Source organism: Mytilus galloprovincialis, chromosome 7, assembly GCF_965363235.1.
Source record: "Mytilus galloprovincialis chromosome 7, xbMytGall1.hap1.1, whole genome shotgun sequence".
In the NCBI taxonomy this organism is placed as follows: domain Eukaryota; kingdom Metazoa; phylum Mollusca; class Bivalvia; order Mytilida; family Mytilidae; genus Mytilus; species Mytilus galloprovincialis.
In genome coordinates, this window is record NC_134844.1 from 41,464,573 (window position 1) to 41,478,857 (window position 14,285).

Here is a 14,285-nt window from a genome sequence, read left to right on the forward strand (position 1 = left end):
TAATATATAGATAAACTTTAAACGACAAACGGTTTTAAAATGTCAAATGAAAAATAATAAAACAGTGAAAAAATGTTAAGAAAAACAAGTTTACCTGCAATGTAAAACAACATCAAAATAAATCTGTTCGATCTGGAAGTACACAATATGTAAACAGTTACGTGAATATGATTAATAAGTTATTAAACCTCGAGAATAAAATGCAGCAGATGTTGAATGTCCTCAATCCGATAATCAAAGAAGATTATGTTCAAGAAAACAAGGGGAAAATACATTGCCACTTATAACAAGAGTGCACACGCTGAAATGTCTCGTCTTCTTTACTAACCACTGATATTTTGTTGATAGTCCTAAATATAAAGCTTTACTTCAACTATCCAATAAACTTAACATGATCCAAGAAAATGAGGCCACGATCGTATCAATTGAAAGGGGAAATACATGTACACCTTACAATCATTCAATAAACTATCTATAGTTGACCTATTGCTTTTAGTTTCTAAAAAACTGAACATTGACCAATGAACCAAGAAAATTAGGTCAGGGTCAGATAAACCTTGCCAGGCAGACATGTTCTGCTTACAATCCTTCCATACATCAAATATAGTTGACCTATTATAGTTAAAGAAAAACAGACAAAAACACAAAAACTCAACATTGAGCAATGAACCGTGAAAATGAGGTCAAGGTCAAATTAAACCTTCGAGACTGACATATACATCTAACAATATTTCCTAACACCAAAAATAGTAAACCTATTGCATATAGTATTAGAAAAAAGACCAAAAGTCAAAACTAAACTTTGACTAATGAACCATGAAAATGAGGTCAAGGTCAAATGAAACCTGTTAGTTGGACATGTACTCCTACAATCATCCCATACACTAAATACAGTATACCTAGTACAGTATAAGAACATCAGACCAAAACACAAAAACCTTTTTTTTTTTTTTTTCATTATTTATAACTTCCAATTTACAACATAATATACACATATATAATATCAATATATAATATATAAATCTATAGATATTATCTAATCAATACATTTTTCTATTAGGAAGCATTTTTTTATTTTTACATATACAAATATAAGATAAAGAGTAAAGCAGTTTGAACACCGGAGAGAGAGAGAGAGAGAGAGAGAGAGAGAGAGAGAGAGAGAGAGAGAGAGAGAGACAGAGACAGAGATAACTAGTGTTGTGAGTTTTCAATATAATTCATCTAGACATTGAATTCTATTTTAGTATAGTTAATACAGCATTTTCATTTATAACATGTATAATATTAAGTGTAAAGTATATACATTTCTGTACATCACTAAGTAATCTATAAAAAAAAATCCATTCTCTGAGAAACTGATTTTCACATTTGTTTTTTATAGCAATATTTGTGTTCATTGCATACACATTTTCATCTTTTCTTTTCCTGATTTTCTTTTTTTTTTTTTAAATATCTGGAATTATTGATATATTGCTTTATGGTAAGAAAAAGAGTATTTTTTGCCTTTTGATATTTTGCAATGTTACCAAACAAAAATAAAACTTCTTTTGTAAAAAGTACACTAATTCCATCGATCAGAAACCAATTTTCAATCTGTTCTAATAATAACTGTGTATGTTAACATTCCCAAAAAGAAATGTTCTTCTGTTTCAATTTCTCTATAACAAACTGTACAATTTGGATTATCAAAAATCTTAATTTTATGAAGAAATTTGTATGAAGCTAAGATTCGATGATTGAATCTATACTGTAGCCATTGTAACTTATTATTATTAGTGACAACAAATGTCAGTTTATCATTTTTTCCAATGATTTTGATTAAAGCCAAAAATTTCAGTCCATCTTAACTGACTAGTGGGAACATTTCCATTTTTATTTAAAACAATATACATATCTTTCGATCCTTTTAAACTTTTAACAAGTCTTTTATTAGCAGATGGAATTAAAAATCTTAACTCTTATCACTGAACCATGACAATGAGGTCCAGGTCAGATGACACCTGCCTGTTGGACATGTACATCTTACAATTCCTTCCATACACCAAATATACTAGACTCTTATGGCCAACGTAGATACAAGTATGTTGTCTTAAGGAGGGATAAATCATACTTTGTAAAGATTCACTCTGATTCGAACAAAAACTTCTCTGAAACTGATATTATCAGGATGCTTGATTTCTTGATTGACAACATATTTGTTACGTTCGGAGGACGTGTTTTTCAACAGACTGTCGGCATTCCAATGGGAACAAACTGTGCCCCTCTACTTGCCGACTTGTTTCTTTATTATTATGAGGCTGACTTCATGCAGGAACTTCTTAGGAAGAAAGATAAGAAGTTAGCACTATCCTTTAACTCTACGTTTCGCTATATAGATGATGTTCTTTCACTAAATAATTCAAAATTTGGTGACTATGTGGAACGCATCTATCCAATCGAGCTAGAGATAAAGGATACTACAGATACAGTTAAGTCGGCCTCATAACTTGACTTACATCTAGAAATTGACAATGAGGGTCGGTTGAAAACAAAACTTTACGACAAAAGAGATGATTTCAGCTTTCCAATTGTGAACTTTCCATTTCTAAGTAGCAACATTCCAGCAGCACCTGCATACGGGGTATATATCTCCCAATTGATACGATATTCCCGTGCTTGCATTTCCTATCATGATTTTCTTGATAGAGGGTTGCTGCTCACACGGAAGCTATTAAACCAAGAGTTCCAAATGGTGAAGTTGAAATCATCCCTTCGTAAATTTTACGGACGCCATAACGAGTTGGTTGACCGTTATGGAATAACCGTATCACAAATGATATCGGATATGTTCCTTACGTCGTAACTACAATCCCCTTCCCTTTCCTGAATGTGACCTACCGAATTAGACTATTTACCGGATTTGTTATCACATAAGCAACACGACGGGTGCCGCATGTGGAGCAGGATCTGCTTACCCTTCCGGAGCACCTGAGATCACCCCTAGTTTTTGGTGGGGTTCGTGTTGTTTATTCTTTAGTTATCTATGTTGTGCCATGTGTACTATTGTTTTTCTGTTTGTCTTTTTCATTTTTAGCCATGGCGTTGTCAGTTTGTTTTAGATTTATGAGTTTGACTGTCCCTTTGGTATCTTTCGTCCCTCTTTTATAGTATAAGAAACATGGACTTGACCACCAAATCTTAACTTTGTTCACTGCTCTATGAAATGAGGTCGCGGTCAAGTGAAACTTGCATGAGGACCTTAAAAGGTACGCACATACCGAATATAGTTATTTTATTACTTATAATAAGAGAGAAATTAACATTACAAAAAATCTAAACTTTTTTCTAGTTGTCACTGAACCATGAAAATACGGTCAAGGACACTGGTCATGTGACAGACGAAAACTCGTAACAGAAGGCATCTATATAAAAGTATGAAGCGACCAGGTTTTCCACCTTCTAAAATATAAAGCTTTTAAGAAGTTAGCTAACGCATCCGCCGCCGCCGCGGGACAAAAGTTGCAGGCTCGACAAAAATTGCCCTGACAGCGGAGAACATATAGTTTTTTACAGCAATTTTTATCTTGACTACCTGAAATACTTGTACTTAACCCTTAAAATTCCTTTAAAAAAACGTGCATATTTGATAAAGTTCTATCTGCATATAACTTTCTTTAATTTTTATAAATAGTTATTGTTGTATTTGATTAGTTTGCAAAGAATATGTTTGAATCTATCTGCATATAAGTATGTATTAAAATATATATAAAGAAGATACTTATTATGATAATATGTGTGTTTTTAACTTTTATTATTCAGGAATTCTTTTTGAACGCTGTTCACCACATATCACTTGTCGTCATATTAAAAGGATCGCTTATTTTATATTCGGACACTGTTTACCGATCAAAACGGAATGATGCCACCTTAGCCATATATTACTAATCCTGAATTCTAGTAACAGCATAATAACAAAACTTGTGGTTATAAAAAGAGATTCAACGACTATGAGTGTCAATAGTTCCATAATAAGTATACAATTAAGATGATCACTGTACCCTTATTTTTGACATTTATTTATATTACTAGTATGTCTGTTTGTTTTCGTCTATCTATAAAACCAGGTTTAATCCACCATTTTCGACAATTCCTGTGCCAAGTCAGGAATATGACGCTTGTTATCGATTCGTTTGGTGTGTTTGACCTTTTGATTTTGGCATTTGACAAGGGATTTTCCATTTTGAATTTTCCTCGGAGTTAATTTTTTACTTTTTACACAAAAAAATTACACAATACACAAGTAAATAATCGCAAATGCTGTTAATGTATCGTCTATGATCAAGCGATATTTTTTTTAATCTCCTAGAATAAGTCTTAAAAGATCATAAAGAAACTGAAAACCTAGCAATTGAAAAGTGCTGCGTTATACAAAACATAAAAAAACAGTCCGAAGAACGATACATCAGGTTGGTTGCTGATGAATCTGTGGTAGATGAATTTTGAAGAACAATCTGATTTCAGAAAAGTTGCAAACAATTAGGAGCATTTATAACATGCGTGTACTTTCAGATCAGTACTTAGTGTCTTATTGTTGTTGGAATATAGAAGTACCAATCTGTGTTTTTTTAGATGTATTTCTATTTGTATCCATCTGATGACTTTTTCGACTGATTTTTATATTTTGTTCTTTTGTTGTACTGTAACACCACTGTCCCAGTTTAGGGGGAGGGTTGGGAGCACGCAAACATGATTAACCAAGCCACATTATGTATGTATGTGCCTGTACCAAGTTAGGACTTTGTAATTCAGTGGTTGTCGTTTGATCTTTTTTACATTTCTCATTTCGTGGCCTTTTATAGCTGACTATGCGGTAAGGGCTTTGCTTATAATGGAAGGCCGTATGGTGACCTATAGTTGATAATTTCTGTGGCATTTGGTCTTTTGTGGAGAGTTGTCTCATTGGAAATCATACCAAATCTTCTTTTTTTATTTTTACACCCTGACAGGATACTTTTGAATGATGCTTAAATCTCTGAAAACCAACAAAAAGTGTTTGGTTCTACTACTTTGAGTTTCAGGGATTATCTGAATAATTTCTTTTACCCAGGAGGAAAATCAAAACATAGCTGCATTCTTTTTAACATAGCTTATTTTCCTTTTATATATAAACTAATATTCCATAGAAATATGATATTGATTGTCATTTCAATGCTTACATCGTCAAAACTGGGAATTCGATGGATTCCAGATAAAGTATGTCTCCTATTTACTTTCTTATGTTATACTGCTTTCATCTTAGTAAGATCATAATTAATTCTTACAACTGTCGTGCATTTCCTTTCACAATTGCTTTTGATAGAGGATTGCTGCTTACGCGGAAGCTATTAAACCGAGAGTTTCAAGTGGTAATATTAAAAGCATATCTTCAAAAACAAATACGGATTTTTTTTACATTTACAGGTAAAAGAGAAAATGAAAAGGGACATTTAATCGCGTTTACTAGACATACATACATAAGAGTATTACTGCTATCATCTGTGCATATCAAAGCCTGGAAACACTAAAAACATACAAAACAAAACTACATCGAAAAACGAAAATTGTGTCTAGATAGCGGCAAATGAAAATAAATCGTTCATTAAATGGTTATAAGAAATACAATAAATTATGGTCTATTACCCCAAAAAAATTGTAATAAACAACAGAAGTAATACGTTATACCGCTTATTTCGTGTTTAAATACAACACCTCGATGACATTTTAACAACTTGTCGAATAAAATCATTCAAGAATTATAACCAATATGTTTAGGACCTATGGAAGGTGCTACACGAACGACAACATTGTAGGTATGCTGATAATTGCCCGAAAATTATAAATATGATAAAGGAACTATATTCAACAATTGAGCATAAAGGATGATCCGTGGTAAAAAGCCAATTATGAATAGTTTGTTCCCGGGTTTACACAGACACATAATGATCAATTTCCGACATTTGTTAACTTTCAGCAGACTACGAAAAATGCCATTTCTTCAATTTACAAAAATGGAGCAAGTTGTTTCATGTTTCATCTTTACTTCAAAAAAAAATACAATATATTAAACATAAGTCTAATGATTTTGAAACTTTTTTTTATCGTGAAATGAATTACAACGATTTGCAAAGACAGTACTAATGTATGGTTTCATATGTGAAAACAGTTTGTTGTTTGTTTACAACCAACAGACAATTGCTTTCCCGATCAAAATGAATTGCACTAGGGTTTACCAATCCATCATTCAGAGACAACAGCTCTCTGCATTGTTGTGCATCAGGAGATATCACCACAACCCGATTTGATGCTGCACAAGTAACGTACACGTTTCCGCTGCTATCTACTGCTAAGCCATGTGGATATTTCAGTGTGTTCTCATCTTTAAATGTCCAGATGTGTTTGCCTTGCATGTCATAACATGTAACAGATTTAGATTCATCGCTAGTAAAATAGATTTTGTTATCAAAGATTTCAATGTATGACCATGAAGATAAATTAGACTTGACAATAACTGTTTGACTTTCGTCCTGAGGGTTGAGTTTGAGAATACCAATGGATGAACAAACATACAACGAACCATTGTGATGTATTATTCCATAGGATTTATAGCTTATTGGTATATGCTTTGTTATTTTCTTTGTTTCAATATCAATAATGTCGACGAAATAACACGGCCACAACATTGACGTTGTAGCTATTGTTTTATCATCTATATACGTTACGTCAAATGTATTGGACGATTTTGCAGTGTTTTCACTTAGTCTTTTCCAATCAGTACTGAAGACAACTATATCACCGTTGTAGTCACTTAATGCAATCTTTCCACTCGGTAAAACAACTATTCCTCTTATATTTAAACTTCCGGTCTTTGTGGTTTTCTTAAGTTTTAATTTGATATCAGCAATAGATGTTTCTATCTTTGGCAGTTCTACTAGCTGGGCTTGTTTGTTTTTATCTCTGACGAGAGAAATTTGACAAGGAGTTTTTTGTACCATAACGGATCCAAATGTTATGATGTTATTTGTAATGTTGCTTATTTTGCCATCAACTTTGAAGAGCAAAGCAATTTCATCCAAGCTATGATCTGTAATGATCGACTGCAGGTACGACTCGGTAGTTGCTGCTTCTGTTGAGATCTTCCGTAATCCAAGGTACGTTTGAACGTCGGTCGCGTACCTGTCAATGTCTTTTAATTGTTGTTCAGCATCGTTTGTGTTAACATTCTTGCTTTCTAATATCTGTTTGGCTTGGTTCATATCATTATTTAATTTTGCTGTAATTTCAGAGACTTTATTTCTGATCTTCTCTTCCAATTTATCTAAGTGTACATTAATTTTGGTCCTGGTGACGGTGATCTGGGACAGAATATTCTCTTCTTGCTGCTTTATACTTCCTTGTTGTTTCTTTAGTTCATTTTGTAGCATTTCTATATTTCTATTAATATCGTTCAAACTTTGTTGTGTTTCTTGGAAAAGTGAAGACTTTTTAACGTTTTCTATCACTTTACTAAGGGGTACTATACCTTTGCATCCATCATGTTTCTCAATACATTTAAGACAGAGAAGTTCATCATGAGCTTGGCAAACCATTTGATATTGTTCATTATGGTCCATGCAGGTATTTTTGGTTTGTGAAATAGATGAAGACAGCGTCAAATGGTCCTGAATCGATACAGTCACGTGATGTTTGGACGACCGTGAAAATCCGTGATATTTGTTGCAATCGTCACAAAATGCTTGTTCACATTCTGGACACCAGACAGTGGACGGTTTACAAATATGTTGAAGTTCACATATATCGCAATATTGCTGAGTCGCTGTCATGTTCTGTTTCCTGCAAAGAAAACAAGTATGTACGTAATGTTTTGTTTAGTGCAGTGTAAAATATGCACGGAATATATACCCATGGAGTTTTAAAATTCGTAAAGTTAAACTATTCACCGGTTGTATATATCAATATTGAACGATCCCTCATCTTATATAGACGTAACTTGGTCGAAAATGTTAAGGAAAATAAGATGTTTACCTGTATTCTGAATTAATATCAATAATAAGGTATTCGACCAGGAAGTAAGTCACCAAAACATTTACTTGACTTTGATTAACTCCAAGTTTAAAACGCGGCATATTTTAAATGTATTCAAATAGATAATGAAAACTTGCTACAATATTAAAATGTAAAAAGGCCTTACCGTTTGTACCAACTCCTTTACAATTTGACAATTATATAGTTAATAACAATAATAACTATCTTAGTACCTGCTAGTATCTTAAACACGCACATTACTGCCGAAAATAAGTATAATCATGTAAATATTTAAGAAAGTTAATAGCTGTACAAGTTTTTTGTAACTTAACAAAATCAATCGTTTTCTGATGATTATGTAGCAAAGAATATGTATAATTTTATATCTCTATGTTTAAATATTTTTTTCATACCTGAATTTAGTACTGACTGCAGAACACAAATGAATTTAAAAATATTAGGATGAAAATGGTACAGCATTTCCAAATTAATGGTTATGGTATACGAATAAACACGGAAGGCAGATAGCATACAATTCAAAGGAAATATTTGTCATATATCAGAAAGTATACAACAAATGAAGGCAACAGTAGTATACCGCTGTTTGAAATTCATGAATCGATTGAGAAAAAAAACAAATCCGGATTACAAACTAAAACTGAGGGAAAGACATCAAATATAAGAGGAGAACTACGACACAACAGAAACACTACATTAAAATATAACACACACAGAAACGAACTATAATATAAAAATGGTCATTTTCCTGACTTGGTACAGGACATTTTAAGAAAAATATGGTGGGTTGAACCTGGTTTTGTGGCATGCCAAACCTCCTGTATGTATGGCAATGTTTAATATAACATTAAAATAACAACATTATGACAGGACTGCAATAAAAATAAATGGGAGAACATATAGGACAGAGAAACACACGAATAACAGCTAACAAAAGACACAAGGTTTAAAATCCAATACGCCAGACGCGCGCCTCGTCCACACAAGACCAATCGGTGACGCCCAGAAAAGTTCGAAAGCCAAAACAAGTACAAAGCTGATGAGCACTGATGATCAAAAGCTCCAAAAGGTTGTGCCCAACATGGCCAGTGTTTTCTGCCTTGGACAAGAACATCTTTATTTTTTAGAATAATTCATACTTTTGCAAACAGTAGATTTTTATAAAATGACTTTACAATCGATATACATGACAAAACCGAAGTGGTGACTAACTACAAAATAAAAACGGAAACATTACATAAAACAACCCAAACCAGCAACAACCAACTAAGTAAAATTGGTTAAACAACGGGAAAAAAATATTACGAAAGTATTCTATCTTTCCTAATTTAACTACCACGTTTACATGAGCTGAACATGGACAGTAAGAGACAGATCTTTCATAGAAATATTGCTGAGATAATTGGTTAATGTGGGTCTCTTTCCGAGCTCTCTTAATTTTGTAGTTTCGTATACGATGACAAAGAATCTACGCCGTTGGAGAGATTGGATGACAAATGAGATAGTTTGACGCGGGAGGATAAAGAGGTTTGCAAGCAATATAGCAAATCAGAACTCAAAACATGCCAAACGAATTAGCTGACCTTTCTGACAATAATTTTTTCGTTGGTTACAGACAATCATTGCATTTGACTGTGACTCATTTATTGGAAAGTGGGTAACCAGGTTTCTCAATTTTATTCAGTGTATATCACATAATTTGAACATTAGAAATAAGGTAAGTAATGCAGCTTCCATATGTGCATACATTTGTTGAACATAACTTGCATATTTCAACAAAGGAATTAAAAAGAGAATTATCTAGTGTTGCATTTCTAAAGTCAGTTTTAAATTAAGAAATAATTGATGCAAGCTATTCTTTATTGTAGTTTTAACATGGGTAGGCATTATATTCGTGATTATTTTTACCCGAGTGATAGAGAGTACTAAAATACCACGAATATAATGCCTACCCAATTTAAATCTACAATAAAGTATAGCTTGCATTAATTATTTGGATTCTGATGAGGACAATTACGGTATTTTCTATGTCCGATGTGTATAAGTGTAGAGCGTTTGTTAAGGGTCTTCCATGAACCTCCCGATTTTTGTTTTTCAGAGGGAGGGACTTTAAACAGCTAACATGAACATTGTCGTATCTAGGTCAAATATGTGCAATTGCACATTGTTGTCATTGTATATCTATAATTAAAAAAATGTGCATCATTTAACAGTTTGAAAGTGTTTTCAGTTAATAAAATATATCAAATGCATGCCAATTTAATAAAATTCATTTTTCTCCTATAGTCAAAATATTATATGCCAATGATCAGAGATATTTTAAAATTTATGTGCATTCGTTTTATGTATTTTGTACATGAAAATTACATATATGATAAAAGATGTAATATATGTCTCCCAGCTGAGACGATATTTTAGACCTTTTCTTACTTCTAATAATATTTTTCAAATTTAGGGTTGATGTTTACAATGAATCTTTCAAGTAAAGGGTTCTTAGAAATTAGTTTGGAGTCCTTTATTTTTAAGTTGGAGGGTGGATTAACAGTTAGTTGACTTCTATAAAATATTTATGATACGGATGAAAATTTCCAAAACATTAATAGTTTTAACCTCATTTTATCGATTAAGACATCACCGAAAGACCCATCACGGAATGTATACTGATCATGAGTAACAAGATAGGTGACACGTGTAAAGCAAAGATTGGTCAAACGCCCGAGGCATCATTCCAAGTTTTTGATCTTTAATTTGGTATAAATGTTTCGTGTTGTGGTTAAAGTCTTTTGTCTTTTTTCTACATTGACTTTGTCAGATCCATTTTGACTTATGAGGTAAAATGTAACCTCAGCATCGTTCGCCTATTGTTTAGTTACAGTCTAGTTAAGGGTCGATGTGTATTTATTTGTATTTTTGTAAATAATAACGTAACGGTACCCAAATTGTACCGAGTAGCCAAATTGCACCTATTTAGCAAAACTAGCAGCGAAAATCTTACAAGATTTCCTAGAGACTAAACAATTTGTATTTTTATGATTTGATACTAAGCACATCTTTCAACATAGGTAAAACTATTTAGATATGCACAAAACGTTCACAGTAAATATCAACAGATGAAGTATTTACTGAAAAAGAAAAATGTACTGAAACGTCGCCATGGGACGTCATCAAAACGTCATCTTTTTAAAATGAGCAAATACAATATGTTACAAGTATCCATTTAAAAAATAATGAAGAGTAAGCATGGACTTAAAAAAAAAAAAAAAAAAAAAAAAAAAAAAAAAAAAAAAAAAAAAAAAAAAAAAAAAAAAAACAGTTGTTGGCATGACACGGGTTATGTTCTTCTCATATATTTTATGATAGTATGATACTAAACCCCTAACGGGAGGGATTGTACCTGATATTCATATGATGAAGACATAATCTTTCAATCAGTTTAATTGAGGTCTGGAGCTGGCATGTCAGTTAACTGCTAGTAGTCTATTGTTATTTATGTATTATTGTCATTTTATTTATTTTCTTTTGTTACATCTTTTGACATCAGACTCGGACTTCTCTTGAACTGAATTTTAATGTGCGTATTGTTATTCTTTTACTTTTCTACATTGGCTAGAGGTATAGGGGGAGGGTTGAGATCTCATAAACATGTTTAACCCCGCCGCAATTTTGCGCCTGTCCCAAGTCAGGAGCCTCTGGCCTTTGTTAGTCTTGTATGATTTTAATTTTTAGTTTCTTGTGTATAATTCGGAGTTTAGTATGACGTCCATTATCACTGTACTATTATGCATATTTTAGGGGCCAGCTGAAGGACACCTACGGGTGCGGGAATTCTCGCTACATTGAAGACCCATTGGTTGCCTTCGGCTGTTGTTTGCTCTATGGTCGGGTGGTTGTCGCTTTGACATATTCACCATTTCCTTTCTCAATTTTACTTATATCCAATTGTTCAAAATATTTGAAAAATTAAACAAAAGCTCTGTTATTAGACTTTTGACGATGTGAATTTAAGCATGGATGCAATTTGGGTACTGCTCATTTTAGAATCATTGATGGTTTGGAGGTCAGTATAGACTATTTATTCTATGATTCCATATAGAATAAAAATCAAATTGGTGTACCTTTATAATAAAGAAGGATACGGCTACAAAATAAACACAAAATGGACATTTTTGTCTTTATCATAAAAAAACGTAGATGAAAAAACTGTCAAAATAGGTGCAATTTGGGTACCGTCACGTTAGCTAGAAACTATACAAATAGACAAAAATCTTCATTTTTTAAAGAAAATATCTCCTTGAAGGAGTTGATTGACAATTTGTTGTAGATCTGATCTTTTAATTCTAAATTTTTATTCAATCTATTATATATTCAAGATAATTGCCATAAAACTAAGACATGTTTCGAATAGAAAGTTCTAATTGATTATTTCATATGTAAAAACTGTTTGACTTTCGTTTACAATCAACAGACACTTGCTTTTATGGTCGAAATGAATCGCATAAGGGCTTTCCAATCCATCATCCCGAGACAACAGCTGCCTGCATTTTTGTCCATCCGGTGATATTACCATAACTCGATGTAATTTTGAACAAGCAACGTATACGTTTCTGTTGTAATCTACTGATATATCCAATGGATTTTCAAACGTATTCTTGTCTCGAAAGGTCCATATTGCCTTACCGTTTATGTCACAACAATTCAATGTTTTAGTTTGATAGTTTGTATAATAAATTTTGTTATCAAAGATTTCAATATATGACATTAGAGGTAAATCAGACCTGACGATAGCTGTACTAACTCCGTCTTAAGGGTTTAGTTTGAAAATACCCTCGCTGGATACACATACAAATAATGCGCCATTGTAGTGTTTTATACCATTGCATTGCCTATTGGTAGGAATGAACTTCATAACTTTCCCTGTAGCAATATCTATTATACTTAAACCTCTGCGTGTTGACGACGAATACGAAGTTCAAGCTACAGTTTCATTATCAATATAGGTCACACCAAACACTAAGGCAGGCGTTAATGTGACTTGACTAAGCATTTTCCAGTCGTTATTGAAGATACATAAATTATCTTTTTCGTAGTTAAAATCCGTTAAAGCAATGTTTCCACTTGGTAGAACAGCAAGTCCTTTGGTGTCTAAAATTCCTGTTTCTGTCGTTTTTATTAACCTTAATTTAATGTTAGTGATACATTTTAGCCTGGTTCCTACTAATTGAGCTTGCTTGTTTTTGTGTGTAATAAGGGAAAGTTGAAAAGGAGACTGTTGTACCTTAACCGACCCAAATGTGATGTTACATGTACTATCGATTACGTTGTCTATTGTACTATCAATTTGGAAAAGTAAATTACTTTCATTCAATATGTTATCTCCAATGAACGACTGCAAGTACGCCTCGGAAGTAGTTGCTTCTGATGAGATCTTCCGTAATCCTAAGTACGCTTGAATGTCGGTTGCGTACATGTCAAGGTCTTTTAATTGTTGTTCAGCATTGTTTATATCACCATTCTTACTTTCTAGTATCTGTAGTGTTTTGGTCTTATCATTATTTAATTTTGCTGTAATTTCAGAGACTTCATTTCTGATCTTCCTTTCCAATTAATCTAAGTGATCATTTATTTTGTTCCTGGTGTCGGTGATCTGGGACAAAATAGTCTTCTTGCTGCTTTATATTACCTTGTTGTTTCGTTATTTCATTTTGTAGCATTTCTATATTTCTATTAATATCGTTCAAACTCTGCTGTGTTTCTTGGAAAAGTGACGACTTTTAACATTTTTTTTTACCTTACTTATGGGTATTATACCATTGCATCCATCGTGTTTCTCAATACATTTAAGACAGAGAAGTTCATCGTGAGCTTGGCAAACCAATTGGTATTGTTCATTGTGGTCCATGCACGTATTGCTGGTTTGTGAAATAGATGAAGACAGGACCAAATGATCCTGAATCGATACAGTCACGTGATGTTTAGACAACTTTGAACATCCGTGGTAAGCGTTACAATCATCATAAAATGCTTGTTCACACTCGGGACACCAGAAAGTGAATAATTTGTTAACATGTCGTTGTTCACAGATATCACAAAGTTCCTGGGTAGCTGCCATCTAATATATTCTACAAAAAAGGGAACTTATTTTTTTTATATATACTAGATATGAAAAATGTTCATGTTGATACAGTATTATATTGAATATTGGATGCGTACTGATCGATATTTAA

General features: G+C 32.8%; 1 long non-coding RNA gene across 1 annotated transcript; it reads right to left on the reverse strand.

Moving 5' to 3' along the window:
• Positions 1-6,098: 6,098 nt before the first annotated feature.
• Positions 6,099-8,074, reverse strand: LOC143083010 (uncharacterized). The gene is made up of 2 exons (XR_012980528.1): positions 8,044-8,074; positions 6,099-7,851 (listed from the first exon to the last, which is right to left on the reverse strand). It is a non-coding gene; the product is annotated as an uncharacterized LOC143083010 (long non-coding RNA).
• Between the last annotated feature and the right edge of the window lie 6,211 nt (positions 8,075-14,285).